This window comes from Mustela erminea, chromosome 3, assembly GCF_009829155.1.
Source record: "Mustela erminea isolate mMusErm1 chromosome 3, mMusErm1.Pri, whole genome shotgun sequence".
In the NCBI taxonomy this organism is placed as follows: Eukaryota; Metazoa; Chordata; class Mammalia; order Carnivora; family Mustelidae; genus Mustela; species Mustela erminea.
In genome coordinates this window covers 118,083,375-118,096,612 of record NC_045616.1, presented here as the reverse complement: position 1 = coordinate 118,096,612, position 13,238 = coordinate 118,083,375, and the positions used below count along the sequence as shown (strand labels likewise).

General features: G+C 38.4%; 2 pseudogenes; both read right to left on the bottom strand.

Annotated features, from left to right (window-relative positions):
* Window positions 1–5,290: 5,290 nt before the first annotated feature.
* LOC116587239 lies at window positions 5,291–6,356 on the bottom strand (annotated as a pseudogene).
* A 1,699-nt stretch (window positions 6,357–8,055) lies between these two features.
* On the bottom strand, window positions 8,056–8,234 carry LOC116587319 (annotated as a pseudogene).
* Between the last annotated feature and the right edge of the window lie 5,004 nt (window positions 8,235–13,238).

The following is a 13,238-nucleotide window of genomic DNA, read 5'->3' as shown; positions in this document are numbered from 1 at the left end:
CTCACCAGTCACACTTGAGAATCTGATGCTGATGGAGGGAGAGGTTTCAGAGTCTTCCTGTATTACTTAAAAGGAAGAGGGAGGGGCGTCTGGGTGGCTCAGTGGGTTAAGCCTCTGCCTTCACTCAGATCAGGATCCCAGGGTCCTGGGATCAAGCCCCACATCACGTTCCCTGCTTGGCAGGGAACCTTCTTCCCCCTCACTCTCTCTGCCTGCCTTTCTGCCTACTTGTGATCTCTGCCTGTCAAATAAATAAATAATCTTTTTTTCTTTTTTTTTTTTTTTAAGGAATAGGGAGTTTGGGAATTTGGAATAAATGTCTCCTCCTTTTCTCTCCCCTGGGGAAGGGACTTTGCTTGGGCTTGGCTGAAGCTAGCTCCTGTTCATTAAACACCTCTGCTCTCTCAGTTTGGGGCTGGGCGTCTAACATGTTGTACCTTATCCCACAACTCAGGTAACCCTGCAAAACAGACACACATTACCCTCATTATATTGAGTGAGAAAATGTCCCCAGGTGATATGTCTAGGCTGAAAACTCACATTCAATTCCTAGGTCATGGAAAGCATCTCAGGCTGGTTACCTGAATTTCTGGCTATTGAATAGCTTGTTAGTAGTCTCTAGTTGGCCTGTTTGTTTCTCTAGAAGCTTGCTTAAGGTGATATCAATGTAGATGTTTTCCTCCCAAAGATGGTGCTGTGTAATAGGGTTTGATGAAATGTGGTCCATCCTTTCCCTGTGGGAGCTGGCAATCTGGAGCTAAAGTGCTTCTGAAATGTTATTTTTAAATAGTTTGGAAAACATACTACAAATAACACCTGTTTATTGTCTATGTTAGAATACAAAGCTATATGGAGGGAAAAAAACAGAACATAATCTGCCTGTCCTCTAGAGAGACACTGTTATGTTGATGTACTCTCTTGTAGATAGTAGGTGGATAAAGATACACAGTTAAAAAATAGATGTTTAAGATGTTGTTGTTTCACAGAAATGGGATCAAATAGAAGAAGCCATTTTGGATTTTTTTTTTTTTTTAACACAGCAATATATCTGCACCAACTAGATTTTGTGTTTTTATTGGCCAAGATATATATAATAATTTTTAAAAGAGAATTAAAATCGAAATTGTGTGCTACAGATTCTATATTGTTAGGTTTTTTTAAATGTGTCTCTTCTGGAGATGTGAGTTGTGATCATTAGCAATCCATATTTTACTTTAATTGTAGAAATCTTGGTGGAGAAGGAAACAGAAGAGAATGTGGTATCCATAGTGGCTGTTTTTCAGTCCTTCTGAATGGGACCCGCAGTTTTTTTTTTTTATAGCTGCCTCATATCTGGAGGACAGTTTCTGTTGGGATTCTCTGACTTAAATTTCCCTTGAAAGGTTTCTTGGGCATGTTGAAAGGCAGAATCTGACCTTACTTTGTGGATACACTGAGGCTGTGTGCTTTAACAATTTTATAGAGTGAAACAAAGCATTTGGACCTTGACATGAAATTAAATTCCAGAATAACGTTGTACTTTCCTCCTCCAATATGACAGACCAAACTATTTGAGGCACCAGAAACTATTTGAACCACGTCGCCTGAGAAGTTACTCAGATTCTTGATTTCACCTGGTGACAGGTAGTGCAAGTTGGAGTGATGGTTTCATGGTAACACACAGCTGAGTGTTTGCTCTGAGGGTAGATTCCACTGCAGCTTGGTCTGTGGTCAGCTAAGGGAGCAGAGGAAATCATACCTTCTCAGTGAACAGGGCTCTGCATGTCTTGGTTGCCTCACAAATGCTTACTGATGGTCATGAAAGAAATGACTCTCCAACTTCCTGTACTCAGTTTTTTTGCCAGTGGGAAAATTCTTTTTCAGTAGGTGGCAATGATTAAACAAAACAAAACAAAACAAAAACAAACAAAAAACAAACCAACCAGGCAAACACATTTTCTACTATGGCAAGTGTAGTTCAGTGAAAGTAGCAATGAATGTGCCTTCAAAGACTTGACTTGAAGTCCAACTTTGCTACACACTGGTTCATTAGCCCTGGACAAATGATCAGGCCTGGCTTCCTTATCTTCTAAAGTAGAAATAATGATCTTTCATTTCTTTAGCATATTCTTGTGAAATTAATACACAGGAAATATTTTCTATACCATAAATCACTTATGATAAAGATTAGATCAAACTTTTCTTGATCAAGGCACTCAAGAAAACCAGGCACTGTGTTAAACACTTTGTATGCATTATCTTCTCTAACACTCAAAATTTCGGGCAGTAGATACTGTTTGCTATCCTCATTTTACAGAAAAGACAACTAGTGGCTAGAGGGCTTATATAACTGACCAAGGCCACAAAGCTTCTCCCCTCGCCCATACCTGGTGGATGGAAACAACCATTAGCACCAGAGACAGAAGGTCAGCAGGGAAATGATAGAAAAGCCAGGACAGAATACTGTATAAATATACTGACTATATCATTTTTTCCCCTCAAAGTAAGTTAAGTGTACTATTCTTATATATAGGATGTCTTTAGGACAGGCACAAAGTTTTTTGTAAGTTATACATTTATTTTAACATTAGGAAAATATATACATCTAGCATAGCAAATCCCTGATTTTAGGGTTGTGACTTCCTAGGATGAGAGTGCAGTTCCTAGATACTCAGTTCAAAGAAATAAGGTGATTTAAAGACAAATATAAAATAATAGTACAGGTGTTATGCAGATATGGTAAAATCAGATGTATGATAAAACTGTTTTAAGTGTGAGACAGCTACGTCATAAAAGCTGTAGTTAAAGATGATATTATGCATGGCATTTACCAAGGCTTTACATAATAAGATTTTGGTGTTTTGCGCATATGGGCAATAGAAGGGTGTAAAAATTCAGATGTGGACTTTTTTTTTTAAAGTAAGCTCTATGCCTGGCATGGGGCTTGAACTCCCAACCACAAGATCAAGAGTCGAATGCTCCATTGACCTGAGCCAGCCAGTTTCCCCCAGATGTTGACTTTGACATAAGGCAAGCTGAATATAGTCAATTCACGATCAATAACAATAATATTAATCATAATAGTTATCATTTATTGGAGCTTACCATGTTTTAGAGATGCTGTGTAACACTTTATACTCTGGGCCTAATTTAAGTCTTCAGTTCATTTGCACTTGGAGAAGCTGCTGTGGGAGGAACACCAAGAAATAGTACATCTGCGCTGTCCCGTATAGTCACCCCTAGTCACTTGTGGCTCTTGAGAAGCTGGAATATGGAGAGTCCACACTGAGATGTCCTGTGAAGGAGTTCAGAGTACCACCCCGAAATACACCCCTTTCGAACAAGGATTATTTTGAGCTGATTGCACTTGAGAAATAGTAGCCATAGAGAGCTCTGTGCTCTCCCCATCTGCCAAAAGCTGGCATACACGTCGTCTTATGAAATTGTTCCTTCTCCCCTTGCCCATCCATGGAGGATGAAAACAACCTTAGCACCAGAGACAGAAGGTGAGCAGGGAGATGGATCTGTACAAATCAACCTTACTATGAGAACCCTAATCTTCCATCTGTCTCCTCCATATATTTACCTTCCTACAATTTACCATGTCTAGAAGCCCGAACTCCTTTTCTTGTGTCTAGTCGCTTCTCCACAACTGATCGGCCTTGGTTAAAATGACATGTAAGTCCCTAGATCTAACCTCCTTTCTAGGTCTTCACTTCTTTCCTATGAAGACCTCTGTGCACGTAAAAATTAAAATACGAACTCAAATAAAATGTGTATGCCTTTCTTCTGTTAATTTGTCACCTGTCAGTTTAATTCACATGGCTTCATTACTGAATATAAGAAGGTGGAGGAAAAAAGTTTTTTTTATCTTCTACACATTGGAACTTGAAGACTTAATATGGGAAACACAATGTGAAATATCTCAACTTTAAAATATTGATTACATATAGAATTGACAATATTTTAGATATTCTGGCCTAAATGATATGGTTAAAACTAATTTTACCTGTTTTTTTTTTTTTGAAGTACTAGAAAATGTAAAATGACACATGTGGCTCTCAATTTTGGCTCACACCATATTTCCAGCAGACAGCACTGCTCTAAGTGAGGTGTACAACTATACTCTTGGCTTATACCTGGGCTGAGGTCCCAGGTTAGGTTTTCAGCTGGGAAGATAAGGTGTTTCCTTTGGTTTAATTAGCAGGTATAAATGCAAACATACCCAGGGTTCGACTACTCTGCTTCTGCATTTGCATTTTCCTACAGAGACCACCAGCTGCTGAAAAGCCAGAGAGGGATAACGAAGCCTGCTTCTTGCTGCTTTAGAGCCATTAAACTCTTAAGGCAGGACATTGCCCCTTGATTCTGTGTGCAAATAACAGAGTATTACAATTAGCATCTGTGTAGTTACACTGATATAATTTAATGGGGTCAGGGCAAATCACATTATTCTGGGGCTGAAGTGCATTCATGATGGGTAATTTATTCATAGGTGAGTTATGGCAGTTTCTTAAGAAGTCTCTCAGAGAGTGAGTTCCAGCACCCAGAGCTTGGAGGGTGATTGTTACTGTAGCAATATATGCCATTAAAACAGGTAAACTGAAATTAAAAATCCAACATGAGTTCTTTCTAGTTCTAACACAGGGTCACACAGTGAGGACCTAAACAAAGAAAACCTCTCTTGTGCCAAATAATCATGATCCTTCCCATTTTTCCTTTCTCCCTACTTAAGTGGATTAGCAATAGTGTTGTCTGCAAAGCAAAGAAATTCAAAGTACATGCATGTGCCCGCACGCGTGTGCGCACACACATACACACACAAATAAAAAGTCAAGATCCTTAAACAACAGCCATTTTGTAGGACTGGGTAAGTGAAACCCAGTACCCCACTTCCTGCTCTCCGGACCACTCCTCCTATAGTTTCTTATTTCCCCTCATAGTCCATTTGCTGCATTTAGGAGAAAGAGTGCTGGACTCAAAGGAGAATATCGAAGTTCAAGTCCTATTAAAGGTGATTCATGGCTTTCTGCCCTTGGAAAAGTCCCTTGACTATTCTGATCCACCTTTTCTTCACCACCCCAAAAATATTATCAAATATAGGAAGCAATATGGAAAACTCTGCCACATGGTCAGTAGTGTGACCTTTTTTATTTTATTTTATTTTATTTTTGGTAAGGCTCTCTGCTTATAATGAATTATTTTAATTAGTTTTGTTACTCAAAAGAAACTTCTGCATCAAAGCCCCCCACCCTGAGATACTGAGGTGGTTTGGAGCGGGGGTGGGGATGAAGGCAGGGTCTAGTTCATATTAGGAATCCTGGTCCATGGGGTTGTAGTTGAGCATGACTTTCAAACCCAATCCCTTTCTGGCTGTTTCATAAGCTTCCAGAACTTTCTCCAGAGGAAATCTATGGGTTACTAAGGGCTTTACTTTCACAGACTTGGAGGCATCAAAATCGCCATTGGCCATGTGTTGCAATATTGAAACATACCCTTAATATCCATCTCCTAGATGGCAGCGTGCACTGGGGGCACAGGGCTCATCTCAGAGCCCAGCGCTACGAGCACCAGGGTCTCATCAGAATGAGAAGCATCAATGCCTGAGTGGATGGTGGGCCCCGCCCCTGGGAACGTGATGGTCACTTTTCGCTTGCACCCCAGCAGATCTTTCACTTTACTGACAATTTCCTTAGGGCTGTCTTTGGAGATCTGGAGGACAATATCAGGCCCAACTTCCCTAGCTTTAGACAACTGAGAAGCAGACAGATGAGTCACCAGCACTTGAGCTGCAGCCATTGCATTGGCCATGATCAGAATGAACAGTCCCATGGCCCAGCTCCACACACAAAGACCCTGTTCCTCAGGGTGATTCCAGCTTGCCGGCAGGCATGGATCCCCTCAGACAGTGGTTCAATCAGCACCCCCTCTTCAAAGGTGACATTGTCAGGAAGCTTGTAGCAGAAGTCAGCATTGTGTTTATAAAACCAGTAGAGGTTTCTGTCATCAGGGGGTGTGGCATAGAAGAAGATGGATGGTGACAGATTATACCGGCTAATCTTACAAAGTTCATCCATTTCTCGCAGAGAGCTAGGCTCTGTGGCAACACGATCCTCTGGCTTTAGGTGCTTGAACAGTGATCCCACTTTTATGACTGTCCCTGAAGCTTCATGCTCCAGCACCACTGGCTTTTCCACAATAAAATGGCCAATTCGACCATGCTGACAGTAGTGGACATCTGAGCCACAGATCCCAACAGAATGTGTCTTCAGCAACAGTTCATTTGGGCCTGGTTCAGGGATAGGATGGTTGTCCAGACTCAGGTCTCCAGGTCTGTGCACCACAAGAGAGAATTTCTCAGGCTTGGCCACCTCCATGTCGTTTTCTCCCTGCTGGGAGGAGGCTACACTCCACAGGACACATGATAGATCTGGTCCAGTAATGTGACATTTTAATGACCAAAACGTTTCTTCTTATGGAAGGAGCTGAGATGTCCTTCAATGGATGAATGGATAAAGATGTGGTCCCTATATACAATGGACTATTACTCGGCCATCAGAAAGGATGGCTACCTGCCATTCACATCAAGGTGGATGGAACTGGAGGCTTTATGCTAAGTGAAATCAGTCAATCAGAGAAAGACAATTATCATATGGTTTCCCTCATTTGTGGAATATAAGAAATAGTGCAGAGGATCATAAAGGAAAGGGAAGAAACCAGAGAGGGAGACAAACCACGAGTGACTTAATTCTGGGGAACAAACTGAGGGTTAAAAAAGGGGAGGTGGATGAGGGAAAAGGGTAATTGGGTGATGGGCTGAAGGAGGGCACATGATGTGATGGGCACTGAGTATTATCCGCAACTGCTGAATCACTGAACTCTACATCCAAAAATAATGATGTACTATATGTTAGCTAATTGAATTTAAGTAAATAAAAAAAAAAAACATTTCCAGGTCTCATACCTTAGCTTTTGGCTGCTTATTAAACTTCTTCTTAAGAATAATGAGAATTAAAATTTAATGAAAACCCCCTATTAATTTAGTGCCTTCCTCTCTCTTAGTTTTTCTACTGTGAAATATTATATACTTTCTGAAGAAAAAACAAACATGTGGACTAATAAATCATTATAAGGTAATTATCTGTTTAAATACAATCTAGATCAGAAAACAGCATTGCCAGCACCCATGAGAACCCCCAAAGGGACTTGGTTCTACAACAACTTCGTTTATCCCCTTAAGAGTAACCAGTATTCTGGTTTTGTGATAGTCACATTATTTGCCTTTCCTTATATTTTTAATATTAACATATATATCTATAAACACTGATTTTAGTTGTTTTGAGATTTTAAATAACCAGATCCATGCAGACACTTGTTTCTGACTTCTTTACAGCATCACATTTGTGATAATCATTCTTGTTATTGTGTCTAACAAAGATTGCTTCATTTTCACTGCTGTCCTCTGTTGTGTGAATACACAATGATTGATTTGTCCAATATTGTTGATAAACTTCTGGGTGTTTTCTAACTTGGACCTATTCAAGTAATGCTGCTGTACACATTCTTGTCCATTTCCTTTGGTGCACATGAATATGCCTTTCTAATGGATCTGTTACTAGGAGCAGAAATACAAAGTCACAGGTAATAAACATGTTTAGTGTAAGAAGACACTGCCCAATTTTTGTAGAGTGGTGGTATCAATTTAGACTCCCTTCAGGAGAATTTGAGCGTTCCCTTGCTCTACATCCTTGTCAAAAGTTGGAGTCGTTGGTTTAAAAATGTTCAGCTAATCTGTTGGGTGTGTACACAGGTATGTTTTTGTGGTTTTAGTTTGCATTCCCATGGTAACTAATGAACTCATTGTCATAGTCTGGTAGCCATTTGGATGTCTTCTCTGGTCACTGTTCAACTCTCTTCCCAACTTTTCTCCTGGGTTTTTCATCATTTTATTGATTTATAGGACTTCATTTTATATTCTAGATATAAGCCCTTTATGTGTGTTACACATCTCTTATTCTATGCCTTAAATTTTCATTCTCTTAATGATGTCTTGATGAACAGATGTTCTTAATTTTGATGTATTCAAATTTATCAAACTTTTATTTTATGTTACTGATATGTTCACTTTAAAAGTCTTCTCCTACACCTGAGGTCATGAAGATGCTCTCCCACATTATCTCCTCAGGGTTTTCAATTAGCAATAATCGCGCCTCGGATAAACCTCATTGGCTACGATACTGCCACTGCGCAAAGCTCTCCTCAGGGTTTTATTATTTGTCTCTCACATTTAGATCTATAATCTATCTAAAATTGATTTTTTAAAAATGAGGTATAGGTAAGGGTCAAATTTTATTTCTATATGGATATCTAGTTTTGCCAGCGACATATATTTCAAATGCTAATCTTATTCCACTACTCAGCAGTGCGACTGTCTTCCTCTGGGTTTTCCTAAAAGCAGAGCTCTGAGGGAAAGGGTGCATGGAGGTCTTTTATTTGGGGACCCCAGGTAGCAGAAGTACAATACTGGGAAAGTGAAACAAGAAGACAAATTCAATACAGTATGTATAATAGAACTGGCTACTACTATATGTAACTGGTGCTCAGTCTTTTTAAGGAGGCATATGAAATGTAACTTAGAACACTCTGCCTGGGAACAAAAAGAAAAAGAAAAAGAAGAAACATTTCCTCATTGGGTCCAAAGCTGGCTTCAGAGATATTAATCCCTCTAGATCTCCAGATTGCAAGTGTATGAGTGCTGAATGTGGACATCCCACACCTGGGGCATTAGAGAAGTCTTAGGGCAGGGAGAAAGAGGTGTGCAGTGTGAGTCAAAAGCAAGGTGTGGTGACCAGCACATGGATGATGCTGGTGAAGACCAACATGTTATTGCAGTAGCTGGTTAAAGTTAAAGTTGGAATGGAAAGGATTTTGATGTGATTCATAAAATGATCCTTATTTGAATCCATTGATCTATCTATCTCTATTTGAACTAATACCACACTTTACTAAAAATTGTAGATTCATACTAAGTCTTTTCACCCAGTGGATCATGTTCTCCCCACTGTTCTTCTTCAAGAGTGTTTTGATGAATGATGGTTGTTTGCATTTTATGCACATTCTAGAGTCAGACTATCACTCACAAACAAACCCTAGGGACTTTGAAATGACCTTGAATAAAAAAAAAGAAAGATGAAAGAAAGAAAGAAAGAAGAAAGAAAGGAAGAAACAACCTTGAATCTATAGATAAGTTTAATGAGAAATGCCATCTTGATAGCATTAAAGTTTTCATGAATATAGTTATCCTTTAATTATTCTAAATAATGTTCTTTAACTTTTCTGCAGAGAAGTCTTACAACATCTTTTGTTAGATTTCTAGGTATTAGGTTTTTTTTTTTCTTTTTAATTTTCTAACTTAGTCACTGTTATATGGAAAAGAAATGGATTTTTGGATGTCCAGTGATGTTACAAAACGTATTAGTTCATTGTCATAATTTATAGATAATTTATATTTTCTACATGTTGCAGTCAGGGCATTTGTGAATAATGATAGTCTTTTCCCTCCTTTCCATTCTCTGCATGATTATATCTCTTTCGTGCCTTACTGTCCTGGCTGAGACTACCAATACGGTGTGGAGGGAAGGATGACAGTGGGCATGCTTACCTTCTTCCAGTCTCAAAGGGAGAGTATTAGTATACACAATTAAATTTCTAATTAGACTGTAAAGGATGTTCTTTATTAGATAAAGGATATTATATTTTTACTTGTAGATTGCTAACAGTTTTTGAAAATCACAAATGGATTTTGAATTTTATTTAATAGATATTTCACAACTATTAAAATACATATTTTTTCTTTATCACATTAATGCAATAAATTACACTGATATTTTTTCCTGTGTATTTCAGAATAATTTTAGATTTACAGAAGAGTTGGAAAGATTGTACAAAGTGTTTCCATATGCCTTCACCATTTTCTTTTTTTTTAATTGTGTTATGTTATTCACCATACAGTACATCATTCGTTTTTGATGTAGTGTTCCATGATTCATTGCGTTTAACACCCAGTGCTCCATGCAATCCGTGCCCTCCTTAATACCCATCACCAGGTTCACCCATCTCCCCACTTCCATCCCTTCTAAAACCCTCTCTTTTTTTCCCAGAGTCCATAGTCTTTCATGGTATGTCTCCCACTATGATTCCTCCCCCTTCATTTTTTCCTTCCCCTAAATGTCCTCCATGCTATTCTTCATGTTCCACAAATAAGTGAAACCGTATGATAATTGACTTTCTCTGTTTGACTTATTTCACTTAGCATAATCTCTTCCAGTCCCACCCATGTTGATGCAAAAGTCGGGTATTCATCCTTTCTGATAGCTGAGTGATATTCCATTGTGTATATGGACCACATCTTCTTTATCAATTCATCTTTTGATGGGCATCTTGGTTCTTTCCACGTTTTGGCTATTGTGAACATTGCTGCTATGGACATTGGGATGCATATGGCACTTCTTTTCACTACATCTGTATCTTTGGGGTAAATACCCAGTAGTGAAATTGTAGGGTCATAGGGTAGCTCTATTTTTAATTTGTTGAGGAACCTCCACAGTTTTCCAAAGTGGCTGGGAATTTGCTTTCCCACCAACAGTGTAAGAGGGTTCCCCTTTCCACAACTTCTCCAACATTTGTTGTTTCTTGCCTTGTCAATTTTTGCTGTTCTAACTAGTGTAAGGTGGTACCTCAATGTGTTTTGATTTGAATTTCCCTGATGGCTAATGATGATGAACACTTTTTCATGTATCTGTTCACCATTTGCATGTCTTCTTTGGAGAAGTGTCTGCTCAGGTCTTCTGCCCATTTTTTGACTTGATTGTTCCTTGGGTGTTGAGTTTGAGAAGTTCTTGTAGATCTTGGACATCAGCCCTTTGTCTGTAGTGTTATTTGCAAGTATCTTTCTTTTAATGTTAAAACCATGGTATGTTAACTAAAATTGGATATTTAAGAAAAATTAACCAAACCTATATTATTGGAATTAACCTCAAATTGGTTATAATTTTTACCCTTTTTTATATTGCTGGACATGTCAATTTAAAAAAATATTTTTTGTATTTATGAGTAAGATATGCTTAAATTTTCCTTTCTGACACTGTCATAGCCAGGGTTTTTTATCAAAATATAATCAAAGGAATTTGGGAAATTTTATTCTTTTTTTGATTTTTGGAGGAGTTGGTAAAAGCTTAGTACTATAGTTCTTTCACTATTTGGTGGAAGTCTTTGTGAGTAGGCTGTTAAATTATGGATTCCATTTATTTGGCAGTTACAGAACCATTCAGGTTTTCTATTTCTTTTAGATTCAGTTTTCTTAATTTGTATATTTTCTAGGAATTTATCTGCTGAACCATAGTTTTCAAATTTATTGCCTTCAAGTTGTTTGTAATACCCTCTTGTCTTATTAATTGTTGGTAGATCTGTAGTGATATGCTCCTGTTTCTTCTTGATAGTATATTTTTGTTCCTTCTCCTTTCTTTTCTTTAACCATCTCATCAGAGCTTTATCAATTTTATTATTTTAGTTAAAAGAATAATACTTTGTTGATTCATTTTCCTGAATATTTATCTCACTGATTCTGCTATTATTTAAACATTTTTTTCTTCTATTTCCTTTGGGTTTTTTTTTTTCTTCTTGATTTAACCTCTTAAGACAGATGCTTATTCATTAATTTGTAGTCTTTTTTTTAAATACAATATATGTTTGTAAGCTGTAATTTCCCCTCTAATTGCAGTTTTAGCTTAATCTCACATTTTGATAAGGGGCATTTTAGTTATTATCCAGTTAATATATTTTCTAATTTGTGTTTCAATGTCTTCTTTAATTCATGGGTTGTTTAAAGTATATTTCTTAATTCATAGGCATGAAGTTTTCTGCTTACCTTTGTTTCTTGTTTGATTACACTGGGGTCAGAAACTGTGTGTTTTTAATTAATTGAAATTTGTACCACCTTTAGGGTCAGGACCTGATCAGTTTTTGTAAGTGCTCCATGAGTGCTTGAAATGAATGTGTGTTCTCTAGTTCTTGAACACAATTTTCTATATATGTCCCCTAGGCCATGATTTCTACCTGTGTTCAAACTTCTGTGTCTTTGCTGGTGTTTTGTCTGTTATGTCAGTTACTGAGAAGGGTGTATTTGAATCTATTCTGATTACCAACTAGTTTATTTCTCCTTGTAAGGGTACTAATTTTTATCTAGTATATTTGGGGGCCATATTATTAGGTAGTTCACGTCTTCCTCATGAATTAATCTTTGCTTTTTACTTGAGGATTTTCAGCCAGTCTAGTCAGGAGATGACTTAGGTTTGGGTGCAGTGCTGTGGCTGCATTCCATGTACCATATTTTGTATTTCTCTAGTCATACCTTGTATTTAGGAGAAGGCCTAGTTTGCTAGATGGTTTTCCCCAAGGTCCGATCCACCACCAACTTGAGGTTTCATTTTGCACTTTGCTTTAGGGAGGTTTCTCTCTCACACACACACATTTTTGTCCCTTTGATTCTCTCCTTCCTTCTCCCAGAAGTTTCTGTTATTGCTGGTTACTGGATGCTCGTTGATGTGGGTTGGATGAGGAGCATTCTTTGTTCTGATTAAGCCTGAGTCTTTGGCAAGTATCATGTCTATTGATCTTGTGAGCGTGGTCTTCTCAGAGTTCCTGCCTCTTCCTCAGCTATAGTTCTGGACTAAGCTATATCTGCTTCCTGTTCAGGGGTAGATAATTTTTTTCTGTTCCCTTCCCTTAGTTTCGGTGGGGTTTCACTTGAGTAATGGGTGTGTGTGGGGAGGGGCAAGATTGTTTCCTCCCTGCCCAGTTTTGTAGGCAAGAAAGAAATAAGGGTCTGGGTAGGTTTTCTGGCCCTGCAGCTATGGCTACTGTTCCCCTTCCCTAGGTCTGTACCAGAAGGGATGTCCTCTCAGGACCCTCACCAATGTTTTGGCAGGGGACCAGTGAGGGCTGTGGATATAACTACAATTGCATCATATAAACTCCATCTGTATTTGCAACCTCAGAGACCTCTCCACATTCACTAGGCCTCACCTTGCCTTTACTAATTCACGAACAATTCTAGATGAACTCTTCTTACCAGTGTCTGGTTTTGTCTATCCAAGTAAGCAAGTATTCACATCCCACCCTCTCCTGCAAGTATCTGACTCTCCTTAGTTTTGACCTGCTCTTTCCCTAAGACTTCAGCTTTCTGATAGGTTTAAGAATAG